Source organism: Magnolia sinica, chromosome 14 (genome assembly GCF_029962835.1).
Source record: "Magnolia sinica isolate HGM2019 chromosome 14, MsV1, whole genome shotgun sequence".
NCBI classification, from domain to species: domain Eukaryota; kingdom Viridiplantae; phylum Streptophyta; class Magnoliopsida; order Magnoliales; family Magnoliaceae; genus Magnolia; species Magnolia sinica.
Window position 1 is genome coordinate 61574688 of NC_080586.1, and position 18655 is coordinate 61593342.

The 18655-nt window shown below is 36.3% G+C and overlaps 2 long non-coding RNA genes across 2 annotated transcripts; both read left to right on the forward strand.

The window, feature by feature from the left end:
- The first annotated feature begins 465 nt into the window (after positions 1-465).
- On the forward strand, positions 466-4426 carry LOC131225891 (uncharacterized). Its single transcript, XR_009161605.1, has 4 exons — positions 466-803; positions 1135-1226; positions 1393-1444; positions 4315-4426. It is a non-coding gene; the product is annotated as an uncharacterized LOC131225891 (long non-coding RNA).
- Positions 4427-5364: 938 nt separating this feature from the next.
- LOC131224806 (uncharacterized) lies at positions 5365-5798 on the forward strand. Its single transcript, XR_009161186.1, has 2 exons — positions 5365-5613; positions 5732-5798. It is a non-coding gene; the product is annotated as an uncharacterized LOC131224806 (long non-coding RNA).
- Positions 5799-18655: the final 12857 nt, after the last annotated feature.

The following is an 18655-nucleotide window of genomic DNA, read 5'->3' on the forward strand; positions in this document are numbered from 1 at the left end:
GCTCTATATGTATGAGTCGATATTTATGTAAGGATATGCTAAGTGTTTGTGTGTCTATTTATATGTATATTTAATGGAGGAGACATGGTGGGGATTGTTGTTTTCTCTGAGTCTCATGTATGCATTTTCTACATAATTTTCTTAGCTTGACATTGCTCATACTATTATGCATCTCTTGTCAGGTTTTGGTTCTATCCTTCATAAATTCAAGATATTAGAGGAGCAGAGAAAATATTTTATTGATAACCCAGAGCCCCTGGTAGCATTTGCTCGCCGTTGCAGGATGTAATCTTCACCTGCAGTAAGGTCCCATTCCGCTCTTTATTATCCTCTGTGTTTTCATTTGTGGACTGAATCATGTGATAGTCGTCATTACAGACTCAACTTCTTTCCTGATTTCTGAGTACAATTTAGCCAAGTCAATTGCAAGCTCACCAAGTATATAAAAATTGATCCACGGGGCCCTTTTCGTATAAGATTTGAGTTCAGGCCGGTAATTGGAGCTCGTCGAAACCAGGCTGACTTAGCTGAGTCAGCGAGGCAATTAGTGAATTTTAAAATTGCCACATTAGATCTGATTATGGAAACAAATTTTATCATATAGCTGGAGCTTCGGATCTTTGTGCATCTTGCAAACTGTTAGAGCATGTTGAATGCATTCAAGGCTGGTGGGAATTTCCATTCAAGGATGGCAATGAATATGTACCCACATATTCGTAAGGTTGTAGAGGAAAAAAGGGTGCTGATTGAATGGTACCCTCAACCCAGGGAAGACAAACCTCCAGTTCCTCTATTAAAAAAAGGTAATTATACAGTAAACTTCTCATTGCACTGATCTTATGAAAAAGGAAAAAAAGAAAAGAAAAGACAATGAAACTAGGAATATAGAGTTAATATGAAAGAATGAGACAATCATGAACAGTGCCTCATGAATTAGAAAAAAAGTGACGAGGAAGTGACTCTGAAATTGTAGTACTAGTTATAGGTCTCTTAAGTCCAACTTCAAGCAAGATAGTTGCAGTCTGGAGCCACACTGCATATGGGAACATATTTTAACTAGTTTATGCTTAACTTGTTTCTTGGTAATGATTTTTTTTCTTTTCTTTTTTAATTATATATGCGTGCTTATTTCAGGATGCCTTTGCTTTTGAGAGATGAAAAGCGAAAATGCTCAACTTCACTATTGCATATGGGAAAACTCTTGTTGCCTGGCCCATGATTGGAAGGTATGAATACTCTTATCAATTATTGTAATGGGGGTAGATGAACATGTGGCTGCCAATGAATGCGGTTTGATGCAGCATTGCCACTTTCAGGTAATCAATTGTTTGTCAAAGCAACTACTTACAGTTCCTGTTGTTTTTTACTTTTCTTTTTCTTTTTATTTTCTAGTGACGCTACCAAAGAGCATGAAGGCAAATGGGGTATGAAATAATTAACAAAGGTAAGGAAACCACTTCACTTTTGACCTTTGATTGCTATTTATTTTCCTAGTTAAAATTGTACCTTGCATTAGGAAGGAACATGCCAGATTGGCCTCTGGGTTTGAGTCCCAAACTGAATGGGTTGGACTTGGGCCTAATATAGACCCATTGATGGGCCTAGCTTTAATTTAAAATGGGTTGGCCTTGGGCCTAAGTCAGGTTGGCCTGCGTGTTAACAGACCCAACCTATTTTTGAGGTGGGTTCAAGCCAAACTTATTGGGTAGTGGGTTGGCCTTTGAGCTAGAAATTTGTCCATTTAAATAATGGGTTAGGCTGGGGTTGAACCTACCTACTGGGTTGAGCCAGATAACCCTACATAGGTTACTAATGGGTTGAGCTAGATAACCTGGCTTGCCTCAATCCAAAACCCAAAACAAAATAAAGAACAATAGTATGGATAAATTTATTGTCTGCACCCAAACTCAACATGATTTCTTCGGTCCAATTGATTGAACCCGAGCTCATTAAAATTGGGTCGGTTTCATAGGGTACCCATTGGCATCCCTATCAACTTTAATGCGACCCCTGTGATAAATTGGGTCAGATTTGGATAAGAGGCCAATATTGACCCATTAAATTAATGGGTCAGCTGCTTTGATTTCAACCTAACCTAAACTGGCCCAAATTTTAATGGGCTAGGTTTAGAATTTGTTTGTTTAAATAATGGGTTACGCTTGGGTTGAACCTACATAGGTTTTTAATGGGTTGAGCTAGATGAGCCAGCTTGACTCAACCCAAAACCCAAAACAAAATAAAGAAGAAAAGTATGGATAAATTTATTGTTTGGACCCAACTCTACCTGATTTATTGTTTGGTACCCATTGGCATCCCTATTGACTTTAATGTGACCTATGTGATAAACATGTCAAATTTGGATAAGTGGCCAGTTTTGACCTATTAAATTAGTGGGTCAACTCTTTTTTATTTCAACCTAACCTAAACTGGCCTGAATTTTAATGGGTGAGGGCTAGGTCCAAAATTCCAAGTGGATTCTTAAATGGGTCAGGTACGAGGCGTGCCTAGACACCTAACCCAACCCATCCCATTTGCAGCACTACCTGTTGGGCTTTTGGGCTGGGCTTAGGCTTAAAATTCAAGCCTGTTTTTCAATCATGGCTGATTTGAACCATGTACAATACTATTGCCCCAAGTGGACTAATTAGGATTTGGAAGGGCAATTTTGTAACATATATATGGGCCTAAATGTTGGGTCTACGGTCTAATTTTTGGTGTTTCATCTAATGGTTGGTCATTGTGTGCCATGTAAAAAATCTAGGGTGGATGTCTCCCAACTCTTTCCATTGGTGTGCCCCACCTTAATTACAACCTAGTTTCTTTTTTCTCTGTGCTTAATGTGTGATTACACATCTAATGGTCGGAGTGGATCTCACATATACATCACTATGGGCCCCATAAAAAATCAAGTTTGGCGTCCATAAAAATCCTTGTGAGGTCACAAGTCTGGTCTTCCTCATGTATAACTTATTATTTATCACGTGAATGGGACCTCCGCGATGTTCAATGGATTGAACCCACAATGAGCAACATTTTTCATGAAAATTATCCCTATCCACTCATCAAGTAGCCACAATTTTCTTCTATTATTTACCATTGGCTATACACTATTTTTATAGTATTGGTCACTTGATGAGTCGATAGGATGATGTTTGCACTAGGTGATCCTCATGGTGGGGCCAACTTATTAGAAGGTTTGGATTTCACAAGAACTTAACAGGTAGGAAATTATCCATTAGGTGGACCTGAAACTATGGTGCAATCTGTTGGACCCTAGACAATCTCTAATTTTTTTTTTTTTTTTAAATTTTAATTCATCAGCGTACACAACTATGAGACAAATGCCCACCCTTGATTTCCTAGGGTCCCACCGTGATGTGTACTTGAAATCCGCTCCGACCATTCAATGTGTAATTCATAAGACTGAATAATCAGGCCAACCTATGATTAAAGGTGGGCCACAACAAAGGAAAATTTGGGAGAGAAACTTCCACTCCAAACATTATATGAGAGACCAAAATGTAGGCCCGAGGCAAAAAACCGCAGGCCCATATGTGATTCAGGTGGGCCACACATACGGAAATAGTTTGGAGGGTGAGTGTTGTCCTGCATACTCTCTTTGATTGTGTTCTCCACTTGAATGTGGAGGGTTATTTTTGGGACCTAGCATGGGGTAACTCGGGTGGCTTCACATGAACACCACAGTGGGGCCCACCTGAGCACCCCCTGATCTCTCCCTCTTTCCCACCTTCCCCTAGCCGTCATTGTTGGTTCCTCTCTATAAATGCACCAGTTTTTCAATTAGCGTGAGTCATGAGTCGTTGAGTCGGGTGAGCCCCATCCATGATGGAGATAATTTTGAAGACTTGAAGCTCAACGACATTCCAAAAATATTCAAGATAAAGGTATATCAAGTAATGCCTTGGTTTACCCCAAAACCTATAACCCTTATAGCCCAAAATCACATTGCTCTAGATGGCCCAATCTGTGTTAGGTAAACTCTTTCCATGTGTCTAGAGTCTAGTTCAAAAGGATAAGGGTTGAACATTTATAGAGTGCAACAAAGTAGTCTTTTTCCACACGCCAACTTCATCATTCCTTTTTCATAGCATGCCTAATATTGATGACATGTTCATCATATTCTGTCTAGTTATAATAGCATGCTTGATTGATAGCATGCTCACCTATGATAACATGCCTATGGTTGTTTTGGATGTCTTTACGGGAGCACCTTGATAAGCCGTATTTTACTCCCTACACGCTGTAGACTCACGAGCTGTGGTTTGTTCATACAAATAATTTATACTTTTTCAGGATGCGTTTAGTAGCAGGGTGCATGTAAGAGTTGTTGGAGCTTGCTATTCCTTCATTGTTGTTGAGATGATTATACTTATATGTATATAATATGGAATAATGTCTATGGTTATTATAATGGCTGGAGTGAAATTTATATAATCATCATGGTGTGCTCTTTAAAAATCAAGGGTGAACTTCTCTTCCATCACCTTTAAAAAAAATAAAAAATAAAGGTTGGCATCGGTAAAATTCCTTTCTAAGGTTTAAGTCCACTATTGGACCACAGGTTTCTACCTAATGGACAAGTTCTAATGGCCACACGGTTTTCTATTACTCATCAAGTGGCCACACATTGTTTTTTATAACTCATCAAATGTCCACACATTGTTTTTTATAACTCATCAATTGTCCACACTTTTGTTTTGTTATTTATCAATGGCTATACACTATTTTCTACGGTGGGGTCACTTGATGAGTGGATAGGATGATGTTTGCACTAGGTGATCCTCATGGTGGGGCCAACAATTTCACAAACACATAACAAGTTAGAAGTTATCCACTGGGTAGACCTTAAACTGGTCCAACCTTGGACTCGAGACATTCTCTTTTTAAACAGGAGCTATGGCAGCAACGCCCACTCTTTTTTCTTAGGGCCCAAAAATCTACTCAGACCATTCAATTTGTAATCATAATTTATGAAGACTGAAAAATCTACTTGTGATTGAAGTGGGCCACAACAAAGGAAAAAAGTTGGGAGAGAGACCACCCTTGATTTTTACAAGGCCCACCATGATGATTATATGATTATATGAGACACCAAAAATAGGCCTGATGCCAAAAACGGCAGGCCCATATGTGATTCAGATGGGCAACATGGGTGAGTGTTGCAGATACTCTCCAAGTACATGGCCCACCTGATGGGGCTGATTTTTGGGACATATACCTAGCGGTTGGGTTGGATTTCACGTAAGCACATCATGGCAGCTAGGATGATCACATCAGTGTAAAGGAGAGATAAGAAAATTATATGATAGTCAAAGATCTAGAGCCTCCCATGAGAAAATTGGATGATAGGAATAATTATTTAAAATTATAGTACTTGAGCATGCCAGTGGATGCACCTAGCTTGAATTGCACATCATCAAAGTGTTGGGTCATGATTTTTATGATTTTATTTTCCCATCCAAAGTGATGTTGCCGCCCTTAGTGCCTGCCCAATGCTTATCTTGTAATTGTTTTTCCTTTTACTTCCAGGGCTTTATTTAAGAGTGCGGCAACTCTACAAAGAAGGGAGACTCAGTTGGTGGACCCATAGAGGTCCTTAGATTCATGAAAATAGCCCTCTTTTGCACTAGCCTTCAATCACTCAAAAGTCCCATGCTTATGAAACAGTAGATTTCATGGAAAGATGTTGACACCACCACACATCATACAGGACTTGGTGGGGATTGGTTGGGTCTCAAGATCCACAACTTCCGAAGTATCAAATAATTACATCTCCAGTGGAAACTTAGGCAGCTTAATGGGCGGCTATTTTATAGTAGACAATGATGCTTGATAGACAGGAACTTACAACATTGCACTTATGTAAGTCACAGAAAAAATCAGATTGGGTGAACAATGCTAACGGTTGACTCGTGGACACTTTCTTTCTTGAAATACCATTGGGTCATATTAAATTGACAGTTAGAATTATATTTCATTAGCTCTTAACTTAATTTTGGGTGAAACACTCAAATCAAACCTGAGTCTCACATTGTGATTAATGAATGTGCCCACCCAGTCGATGCATGAGGGAATTTAAAAGAAAATTTTAAATTTCATAAGGTAAGCATTGAATGGAGAAAGAGAAAAAAAAAAAACCAGCTCACTCATCAAGTATGCCAAACATGCAAGTCGAAATAAATATTTTTAAATAGTATTCTTATCTTTTAATTTATTTCCAAATAACACTTATATTTGGTATTATTATATTCCTATATTTAAATTATACTTTAAACTTTTTTGATTTGTTTCCAAATAGGTCCAATCTTTTCAACACTTCCAAATAGGTCTAGTCTTTTCAATACTTCCAAATAAGCTGGAACCTTTATAATATTTCTCTATCTTTTGCTTAATTTTAAATAGTATCCCTCTCTTTTAATTATTTCTAGATAACTCCTTATCTTTTGAATATTTACCTTTCATTTGTTTCTTATTTTTTATATTACTAAAAAGTATTTTGATAATTCTAAATATCTATTTTTAAATATTTTCAAACAATTCCCTATTTTTGAATATTTAAGAATGAGGCAACTCTACAAAGAAGGGAGACTCAATTGGTGGACTCATAGAGGAAGTCCTTAGATTCATGAAAATAGCCCTCTTTTGCACTAGCCTTCAATCACTCAAAAGTAGATTTCATGGAAAGATGTTGACACCACCACACATCATACAGGACTTGGTGGGGATTAGTTAGGTCTCAAGATCCACAAATTCCGAAGTATCAAATAATTACACTCCAATAGAAACTTAGGCAGCATAATGGGCGGCTATTTGATACTTTGGTAGACAATAATGCTTGATACACAGGAACTTACAACATTGCACTTATGTAACTCATTGTTTCTAAGTCACAGAAAAAATCAGATTGGGTGAACAATACTAACAGTTGACTCGTGGACACTTTCTTTCTTGAAATACCATTGGGTCATATTAAATTGAGTGTTAGAATTACATTTCATTTGTTTTGAGATTCTGTAACTCTTAACTTAATTTTGGGTGAAACACTCAAATCAGACCTGAGTCTCACATTGTGATTAATGAATGTGCCCACCCAATCGATGCATGAGGAATTTAAAAGAAAATTTTAAATTTCATAAGGTAAGCATTGAATGGAGAAAGAGAAAAAAAACCAGCTCACTCATCAAGTATGCTAAACATGCAAGTCGAAATAAATGTTTTTAAATAGTCTCCTTATCTTTTAATTTATTTCTAAATAACACCTATATTTGGTATTATTATATTCCTATATTTAAATTATACCTTAAACTTTTTTGATTTGTTTCCAAATAGGCCCACTCTTTTCAACACTCCCAAATAGGTCAGTCTTTTCAATACTTCCAAATAAGCTGGAACCTTTATAATATTTCTCTATCTTTTGCTTAATTTTAAATAGTATCCCTGTCTTTTAATTATTTTTAGATAACTCCTTATCTTTAAATATTTCAAATTAGCACCTTACCTTTCATTTGTTTCTTATTTTTTATATTACTAAAAAGTATTTTGATAATTCTAAATATCTATTTTTAAATGTTTTCAAACAATACCCTATTTTTGAATATTTCTAAATAACGTCCAATGTTTTGCCTTTTGATTTGTTCTAAATAATGCCAATCTTTTAAATATTTCAAAATAGGCACTAAATGTTGATTTATTTTTAAACAGTACCTAACTTTTTTTATATTTCCAAATTAAGCCCAATCTTTTGATTATTTCCAAATTTGATTTGTTCTAAATAATGCCAATCTTTTAAATATTTCAAAATAGGCACTAAATGTTGATTTATTTTTAAATAGTACCTAACTTTTTTAATATTTTCAAATTAAGCCCAATCGTTTGATTATTTCCAAATAAGCCTTGTCTTCTGATTATTTCCAAATAAGCATCTTTTGAATATTTCAAATTAGCACCTTACCTTTCATTTATTTCCTAGTTTTTCTATTTTTGAATTTTTAAATTAGCACCCTACCTTTCATTTATTTCCTGATTTTTCTATTTTTTAAATATTTCCAAACAATACCCTGTTATGTCCAATGTTTTGATTATTTTCAAATAATGTCCTATCTTTTGATTATTTTCAAATAATGCGCAAGTTTTTGATTATTTACAAATAATTTCATATCTTTTGATTATTTCAAATAATGCCCTATATCTTATTTGTAACCAACGCTCCGCCTTTTGATTTATTTCTAAATAATGCTCTTTTGAATATTTCAAAATGGGCACTATTTTTTTATTTAGAAAAAATAGTACATAATATTTCTTAATATTTTAAATAAAGGCCGATCTTTTGATTATTTCCAAATAATGCTTTATCTTTTGAATAGTACAAATTAACACCTTACTATTTCTTATTTTTAATATTACTAAAAATATTTTAATAATTCTAAATATCTATTTTTAAAATATTTCCAAACAATACCCTTTTTTGAATATTTCTAAATAAGCCAATGTTTTGACTATTTACAAATAAAGCCCTATCTTTTAATAATTTCCAAATAAAGCCCTACTTTTGATTATTTCTAAAATAAGTCCAATATTTTGATTATTTCCAAATAATACTATCTTTTCATTATTTCCAAATAATTTTAAATAGTTCTAACTTACTGTCCATCTTTTGATTTATATCTAAATAATGTTCTTTTGAATATTTCAAAATAGGCACTATCTTTTCGATCTTTTTTAATATTTCTAAATAATGGCCAATCTTTTGATTATTTTTAAATAAAACTTAATCTTTTAATTATTTTTAAATAAAGCTCAATCTTTTGATTATTTCCAAATAACGACCTATCGTTTGATTATTTTCAAAATATGCCTTATCTTTTGAGTAATTAGGACCTTATCTTTCATTTCCTATTTTTAATATTACTATAAAGTATCTTGATAATTCTAAATATCTATTTTTTTAGATAATACCCAATGTTTTGATTATTTACAAATAACGCCCTATCTTTGGATTATTTCCAAAATAAGTCAATATTTTGATTATTTTCAAATAATGTTCTATCTTTTGAATATTTCTTTTGATTTATCTTTATAGGCACTATCTTTATCAATTTTTTTTAATATCTCTAAATAATGCCCAATCTTTTTATTATTTTCAAAATATGCCTTAGTGTTTGAGTAATTTGTGCCTTAGTGTTTGAGTAATTTGCACCTTACTTTCATTTCCTATTTTTAAGATTACTAAAAAGTATCTTTGATCATTCTAAATATCTATTTTTTAAATATTTCTAAACAATACCCTATTTTTGAATATTTCTAACACCCAATGTTTTGATTATTTACAAATAATGCTCTATCTTTTGATTACTTCCAAATAAACCCCATCTTTTAATTATTTCCAAAATAAGTTCAACGTGTTGATTATTTCCAAATAAAGCCTAATCTTTTGATTATTACCAAATAATACCCTATATTTTGATTATTTTCAAATAATGCCCTACCTTTTGAATATTTTTAACTAATGCTCCGCCTTTTGATTTATTTCTAAATAATGCTCTTTTGAATACTTCAAAATACCTATCTTTTCAATTGTTTCTACTATTTCTAAAATAATGCCCACTCTTTTGATTATTTTCAAATAATGCCCTATTTTTTATTATTTTCAAAATATGCCTTATCTTTTAAATATTAGCACCTTACCTTTTCAAAATACGCCTTATCTTTTGAATAATTATTTTCAAAATACGCCTCATTTCCTTTTTTTAACAATATTACTAAAAAGTATCTTGATAATTCTAATTATCTATTTTTTAAATATTTCCAAACAATACCCTATTTTTGAATATTTTTAAATAACTCCCAATCTTTTTATTATTTACAAATAACACTATCTTTTGATTATTTCCAAATAAACCCCATCGTTTGATTATTTCCAAAATATGTCCAATATTTTGATTATTTCCAAATAGGCCCTATTTTTTATTATTTCTAAAAAAGTCCAATGGTTTTATTATTTACAAATAATGCCCTTTTGATTTATTTATAAATAGTACCTAATCTTTTTTTAATATTTCAAAATAGCTATGTATTTTCATTTATTTGGAAATAATGCCCCATCTTTTTTGATTATTTTAAAATAACAAATCTTTTGACTAATTTTCAATTAAATTCCTTTTATTTTTAATATTACTAAAAAAATACCTTATCTTTTAGATTATTTCCATATTTTTGGATATTTCTAAATTGCACCAAGTTTAACTGTATCCAAAACTCAGGTGGCCCCAGGAAGTGCAGCTCACTGATTTCAGATATTTTAAGTATGATTTCACACTATTTTAAATGATATGGCCCACTTGAGTTCTGGATACAATTGATTTTTGGGATGTCCCATAACCTATAAGGGACCCACCAAATACACAGTGTGGATGTCCAATGCACATCACGGTGGAGCCCACATAGGTCGACCTCGTGTAAATTGAATGGAATATTGGTAGGGGATCCACCATGGAAACTTCTAGATGGAATGCCAGATGTACTGTAGGCTTAACTTTCTCCCTTTGCACGGTTTAAATTACACATACTTTATCCCCACATAGATCAAACATAATTATGATGATTATGTTGATAATTATGATGATTTTTGGTCCAGGGTGACCAAAAATCAGACTGGTCTACACTATCCGGTGGACCATGCATATCATACGAACTAATAAAGCAGAAAAAAACAAGATGGGTTACACGGTTTATATTTCTATCTACTTGTGCAGCTCACCGATTTTAGAGGCGGGAATGATCATGATAGGGACATGGATGAGTGGCCCAGCCCATATCTTCCATATGTTTGCAGCTTGCATATTTCCTTAAATTAAGCCTAAAAAGTCACCCCCATTTGTGACTCAAGTGGACCACATTAAGCATAGAGAAGACTTTTGGTTCTTTGATCTAAAATAGGATGACGTATCTGGTGGGCCCCACCCACAACACCTTTTCTAAGTTTCTCTTTTATTACAGGAGAACCCTTCCAATAATTATAGGCGAGCCAAGCCGGACTTGGGCATGGCTGCATTTTAAATCCTGAGCCCGACCCTTGGGCTTACCACAGACTAATCTGGCTGAAGGAGATATAATCCCAAGAGCTCGACAGGCTAGCCTGGCCCAAGAGGTACCCCATTAATTAATTTGAGTAATTATCATTGGCTGCTAGGATGGGTCTGTGAAATCCATCCTAACCACTACCAGGTGTGTCACCCCACGCCTAGGTCCCAGAAATCAGCCCCATCTCAGGTGGATTATGATTGGAAACAATGTCCAGGGCAATGCCCACCCTTTCGGATGTAGGCCTGAATTTTGGTGTAGAGTCTAATTGTTAAAAGTGACATCACATAATCATCATACTGGCCTTCTAAAAATCAAGGGTGAATGTCTCTCACATAATCAAACTGATTTTTTATCCCTAAGCTTAACGTGGGATTACACATCCAATTAGACGAAGTGGAGTAGATCTCGCATAGACTTCAAGGTAGGTCCGGTAAAAAATCAAGGTCACTTTTTTATGACCTTGATTAAATATTGAACGGTCAAAGCAGATTTCACAAACACATCTAGTTGGGACCCTAAGAAATCAAGGGTAGGTGCTGTATATGACTGATATATTAAAAAAGAGAATATCTCAAGTCCAACCAGTTGGACATAACTTCTTACCTGTTTGTTAAGTGTCCCAGTAGGTTGGCCTGCAAACATCCTTCTATCTATTCATCAAGTGAATAGATAAATAACAGTGTATATAGCCATTGATAAATAACAAACTTGATTAGTGAATTGGGATGACTTCCACAGAAAATGTTGCTAGCTAGGGGAAATGGCTTGAAGGTCCCATTCACTTAATAAATTAGAAAGTTACCAATTTGGTGGACCATAACCTGTGGTTCAACTGGTTAAACTTATACCTTAAATAAATAAATCTTTACTGACGTGGAATCTTGATTTTTGACAGGGCCCACCATGATGTATACGTTAGATCCATTGCTGGACAATTTGGAAGTAGGGCCTAAGTTGTATTATAGAATTTCCTTTTCAATAGTCATAGGCGGGGCCACCACATTCAGGCTGGGCTGTAGATGATCCAAGCCCACCCTGATTGAAAAGTGGCATGCATTTTAAGCCCGAGCCATCCCGTAGGCCTACCATAGCCCAAGTCTGGCCAAAGGGAAGCTATGCCCAGAAGCCCAGCAGAAGAGACGGGCCCATATTATATATAGCACAAACTTCAATTAGAAAAGGAAATGAAATTTTACGAAATAACTCATTAATAGGTACTTTTAAAAAATAAATTAATAAGCTACTCATTAATTAATTTATGTAATTATCACAGAAGTTAGATAGGCCAGGGCCCAAAAATTAGCCTAATCTGTGATTCATGTGGACTACATGATCGGAAACAATGTTTAGTACAACGCCCACCCTCCAAATCGTTTCCCTTGGTGTAGCCCATTTGAATCATATTTAAATTTGATTTTTGGGCCCTAAGCCTAAATTTTGATGTAGAGTCAAATGATTGGAGTGGACATCATATATAATCATCATAGTGGGGTCCTCTCAAAATCAAGGGTTGATGTCTCTCCCAATGGTTTTCTTTGTCGTGGCCTACCTGAATCACATGTCAAACTGCCAATTTTTTTCATGGGCTTACACATCTATTTAGACAGAGTGGAGTAAGGTAGGCTCAGTAAAAAATCAAGTTGATTGTGTTTTTTTTTTTTAACCACCTTGATTACACGAATGGTCGGAGCAGATTCCACATACACATCATGTTGGAACCCTAAGAAATCAAGGGTAGGCATTTATTAAAAAAGAGAATTTCACAACTTCCTACCTGTCAAGTGCTTGTGAAATCCAATCTTCCTAATAGGTTGGCCCCACCATGAGGATCACCTAGTGCAAACATCACATCAAGTGACCCATACTATGGAAAACATTTTATAGCCATTGATAAATAACAAAATAAAATGGATAGGGATGATTTTCATGAAAAATGTTGCTTACCATGGGAACAGCTTGGAGGTCCCACTGGCTAATAAATTACAAGTTCCCCATTAGGTAGACCATAACCTGGTCCAAACTAGTTAAACTCATACCTTCCAAAAGGAAAATTTTATCGAGGGAACCATGATTTTTTAAAAGGCCCATGTACATGTAAGATCCCACCGTTAGATGTGTGATCTCATATTAAACATAGAGCCAAAAAAGGCTAACTTCTAATGAAGGTGGGAAACACCAATGGAAATACTTGAGAGAAATGGTCCAACCATGATTTGTATTGGGCTCACCATGATGATTATATAATAATCCTACACCAAAACTTAGAACAGTAAACAGTTTGTAGGGTGAAAGTTGCACTGTTTCGTAGTCTACCTGAATAATGGAAGGAGCTGATTTGGTTCCTGGACCTAAAATAGGATGACACATCTGGTGGTTAAGGTGGATTTAACAAAAACACCATGGTGCAGGCCACCCAATACGACATCTTTTCCATCACTGGATTTAACAAAAACACCATGGTGCGGGCCATTGGACACAACACATGTTCCATCGCTGGCCAGAAAGCCAAGCCCATAGGGATGAAAGTCGGGCGGGTTGGTGCTCAACCCTAGCTCATCCCAAGGTTCCTATACCTCAACCCTAACCCAACCCAACCCAACCTCGGGTTGGGAGTTCTTAACCCAAGTCCAACCCAAGCGGGCTCAGTCGGGTCGATAAATGCCAATATTTTCGTTATTATATTGAAATACACATCTTATTTATTGTACCTATGATTTTATTAATTATATATGTAATTATTTATTGTAAAGAACTTTTTTTTTTTAATCATTGGCACGGTTGACCCATGCAACAAGTATCACAAACAAGAAATATCGCAACTATAGAATAAGTAGCTCACAAATATATACTTAAGAACTGGAATACCTAAACAATCTACATTCAATTGCAAAATGTTGACAAATTTCATGACTAGCTTCCTCCTCCCCAAAAGAACTTGGTTGTATGTGGCATCCACCTAGGCTACAAAACATGAACTAATTAGTTTATGTTTTGTAGCTCACAAATGGATACTTAAGAACTGGAATACCTAAACAATTAATCAACATGAGATTCCTCAAAGCCACTCAATTCCCACAGTAGAAAATAGCAGATTCCAAGTAGAGAATACAAACCATTATATTCAAGAATAACATTAGCCGTTGCAAGCTGTTCAGCCATAGCTTGGTTCACTTACTCAAAACTGTAGTTTCTTGTCTCATACTCCTTGGGAGCAAAAATCATTAATCAACATGAGATTCCTCAAAGCCACTCAAATCCCACAATAGAAAATAGCAGATTCCAAGTAAAGAATACAAACCATTGTATTCAAGAATAACATTAGACTTTGCTATTACCACCTTAATTGAATTTTCATATCTTGGGTTGTACAACCCAAGTACATCTAGTTACAAGAACATCAATATGATGCAGGAAAAAGCACTGTTACTGAAATGCCTAATGCAATACTTGACCCAAATCAAGTATCAATTTGAGATACTGATGAGATTCCTCAGAATCTCAAAAAGGAACCAGGATGCCATTTTTGCGGACAGATAACAAAGAATATAAACAACATTGGGGCATTATAATGATAGACTAGTGACATTCTTAAGAACAGATCAGAGTTCATGGCATTATAGTTATCAAACAAGTCATGTTGTTTTGGATGCAAACAATGGAGAAGATACAAGTCATGGGAATTGAATATGGTGGTGATATATAAGTCGTTGGAATTGAATTCCACTTTTTGTTATTGCTTCATCTTGTATTCTCTTAGCTTAAATTTTTCTTTCCTTCAACGACATTAGTTATTTGCAAAGAATAGATGGAGAATACAGATGGAGAGATGACCTGGTGGATAATACAGATGGAGAATCGATTTCCCAGAGGCCAATCAATAGATCAAATCAAAAGAATAGAGACAAAATACATCTATCTGCCCTAGAAATCCATGAATCGCACATCAAAGAACAGGAGATTAAAGGACATTCGACCAGAGAGAGAGAGAGAGATGACCTGGTGGTTGTTGCCGGGGTTTGGATGCCATGAAAATGCAGACTACTAACGGACCAGATCACATCATCATCTTCTCACCATCATCGCCATTATAGATAGGAGAGAGATCGAGGGTTTCATGGGGCGAGAGGAGACCGGTGAGAGAGGAAGGGAGGAAGTGGGTAGGGTTTTTCTTGGGGAAGAGAAGGCGAGGCAAAGGCGAGAGAATGCCGTTGATAGGAAGTAAAAGATAATTTTGAATGGTGGGAACGGGCTGAGAGAAGGAAGCCGTGGGCTGAGAGAGAGAGGGGAGACGAACGTTGGGAGAGAAGTCGAAAGAGAGAGATTTGATTTATTCTCAGGTATTAAGTTTTCGAACAGAGAGCCGTTGGAAACGGATTTTGAGATTCGCTCTTGCTCATTAAGCGCAGGAGTAGGTGGGCCACCGTGATTTTTGTGAGAAATCCTCCCCGTCCATCCCCTTTCAAGGAAGCGGATTCGCTTGTCTGCTGCACACAGCGATATGGGACGTGGATTGCGTACTACCCCCGCCCGTCCTTAGCTCCGAATGGGCAGTTCTGTAGGCGGGCCCACTGTAATGTATCTGTACATCCAAGCCGTCAATTCCTTTTCTCAGATTATTTTAAGGCATGAGCACAAAAATAAGGCAGATCCAACGCTAAAGTAGACCACACCAAATAATAAGCTTGGTTGCATTAAAATGCACAACGCATTCAATGTCAGTTGCATTACATGCAAGAGTCATCTGTGGTGTGGTCCATTTGACCGTTGGATCTGCTCCATTTTTTCTTTGTAAAAGGAATAGACGGCTTGGATGTACAGATACATCATGGTGGGCCCGGACACAGAACTGCCCGTTCAGAGCTAGGGACGGACAAGGTAGTATGCAATCCGCGTCCGTTCAAAGGGGGAACGGATTGGCTACTCCCCTGCCACCAGCCAATGGCTGGTGGTCGGTGCTCTGTGGGCCTAACATGATGTATGTGTTTCATCCATTCTGTCCATCTATTTTTCCATATCATTTTAAAATAAGAGACCAAATATTAGGTACATCTCAATCTCAAGTGGACCACGTTAAATGAAACGGTTTTGAATGAGCATAGACCATTAAAAACCTTATAGGGGCCATAAAAGTTTTGAATCAAGCTGATATTCTTTTATTCTCCCCTTCATCTGGGCATGTATGACCTAATCAACAGATTGGATGTCAATTAAACAGTGCAGTGAGCCTTAGGAGGATTTTAATGATGGATATCCAATCACTATTGTTTTCCTATGGTGTGATCGACCTTATATTGCTCTCATTTTCCAGATCAAGACCTAAAACGATCTTAAAAAATGGATGAACGGAATGGATGAAACAAATATATCATGGTGGGTCCCACAGAGCACTGACCGCCAACCATGGGGCTGGTGGCTGGGGAGTAGCCAATCCGTTTCCGTTCAAATGAGATCAAAGTTACATGGCTCGCAAATGATGTATTTATTATATTCGCACCGCTCATCCATTTTTTGAGATCATTTTAGAGCATGATACCAAAAATGATTCATATCCAAACCTTAAGTGGACCACACCAAAAATAGCAATTGGACAATGATTCTCACCATTAAAATATTTGTAGGCCCACCATATGTTTATTTTCCATCCAATCTGTTCATAAGGTCACACAAACCTTGATGATGAGGAAAAACAAATATCATATCAATCCAAAACTTCTGCGACGCCCAAAAGGGTTTCAACGGTAGACGTTCAATCCCTGTAGCTTTTTGCAGTGTGGTCAGTTTGATCTTTGGATCTGTCATATTTTTCGGATCGAGTTGTAGAAGGAGCTCGCCAAATAAAAGGATGGTTGGGATATAACACATACCTCGTGATGGGACCCACAGAACTTGGTGACGACAATGCACAGACATATCAGTGTGCGGTACACCAACCAATCCGCTTTCGATTGCATACTTACAGCGTGAGTAGCGAGGTGGATACTGACAGCGCTTTGTGGGCCCCATCATGATGTATGTATATTATCCACGCCTTTCATCCATTTTTTTCTCCGGATTATGTTATGGCATGGAGCAAAAAATGAGGATATAAAAATCTCATACGAACCACACCATAGAAAAGAGTGGTGACTGAACACTCACCATTAAAAAATTCTTAATGGCCATAAAAGTTTTGGATTAATATGATATTTGTGTTTTATATTTATCCAGGTATGCGTGACATTACAGTGAGACCTGGGAAGTTTTTAATGGTGGGCATTCAATTGACACTATTTTCTTGTAGTGTGTTTGACTCGAGATTTGGATCTCTCTAGTTTTTGGGTCGATGCTCTATAATGATTTATAAAAATAGATAAACCGCTTAGATAAAACACACACACACATACACGGATATATATATATATATATATATATATATATATATATATATATATATATATATATATATATATATATATATATATATATATATCTCATGCAGGGCCCACGGAACACTGTCAGTAGCCACCTGCCTACTAACACTATCAGTACGTAATCCGCGTCCTACTTGGAAACACCAACCAACGTGGCCCACTCGTAAGACCCACCATGATTTAATAATTAATCCACATCGCCCATCTGCTTATCAAGCTTATTTTTTATCTTAGGCCTAAAAATAAGGCTGGGCCAGATCTTAGTTGAACCACACCACAAAAAACAATGAGGACATGACGTCCACCATTGAAACCTTCATGATACCCACTTGGTATTTATACATCTGCCATCCAACTATCCAACAAGGTCTCATGGAACTGAAGGGATAACAAAAATGTCAGGTTGATCTAAAAACTTGTGGAGGCCACACGAGTGGGCCACACAAGTGTCTTGACACGAAATTGGACTCCCTATTGAGTTACTCAGTACCCTGGCCCACCTTGAATGTATGTGATCTATCAAGGCGTAATTTAAGGGGTTGAGACCAAAATTGAAGCATATCAAAGATCAAGTGGATCATACCACAGGAAACAGTGGGGAATGATTTCCACCATTGAAACCTTGCTAGTCCCCTCAATGATGTTTATTTTTCATCCAACCTGTACATAAGATCATACAGACATGGATGAATGGAAAACACAAATATAAGATTGATCCAAAGCTTATGTGGCTCCCAAGAAATTTCTAACAACGGTGGACATTCAATTCAACTGTTTCATGTGGTGTGGTCCATTTGAACATTGTATATGCTTCATTTTTTGTCTTGAGCACTAAAATTATCTAATAAAATGGATGGACAGAGAGGATAAAATATATAAATTGTGGTGGACCTCGCAGAGTGTACTCATTACGCTAAGCCTAGTGAGTTAATCACTACAATCTACTTCCCCTTGGCACACTCCAACCAAGGGACCACCTCATTGGGCCCACCCAGATGTATGTGTTTAATCCACACCGTCTACTTCTCTTCGCCAGATGATTTTAGTCATAGGCCCAAAGATGAGATAGGTCTAGACCTTAGGTGATCCACACCATAGGAATCAATGGGACAATGGTGTTCACCGTTGAAACCTTCCCAGGG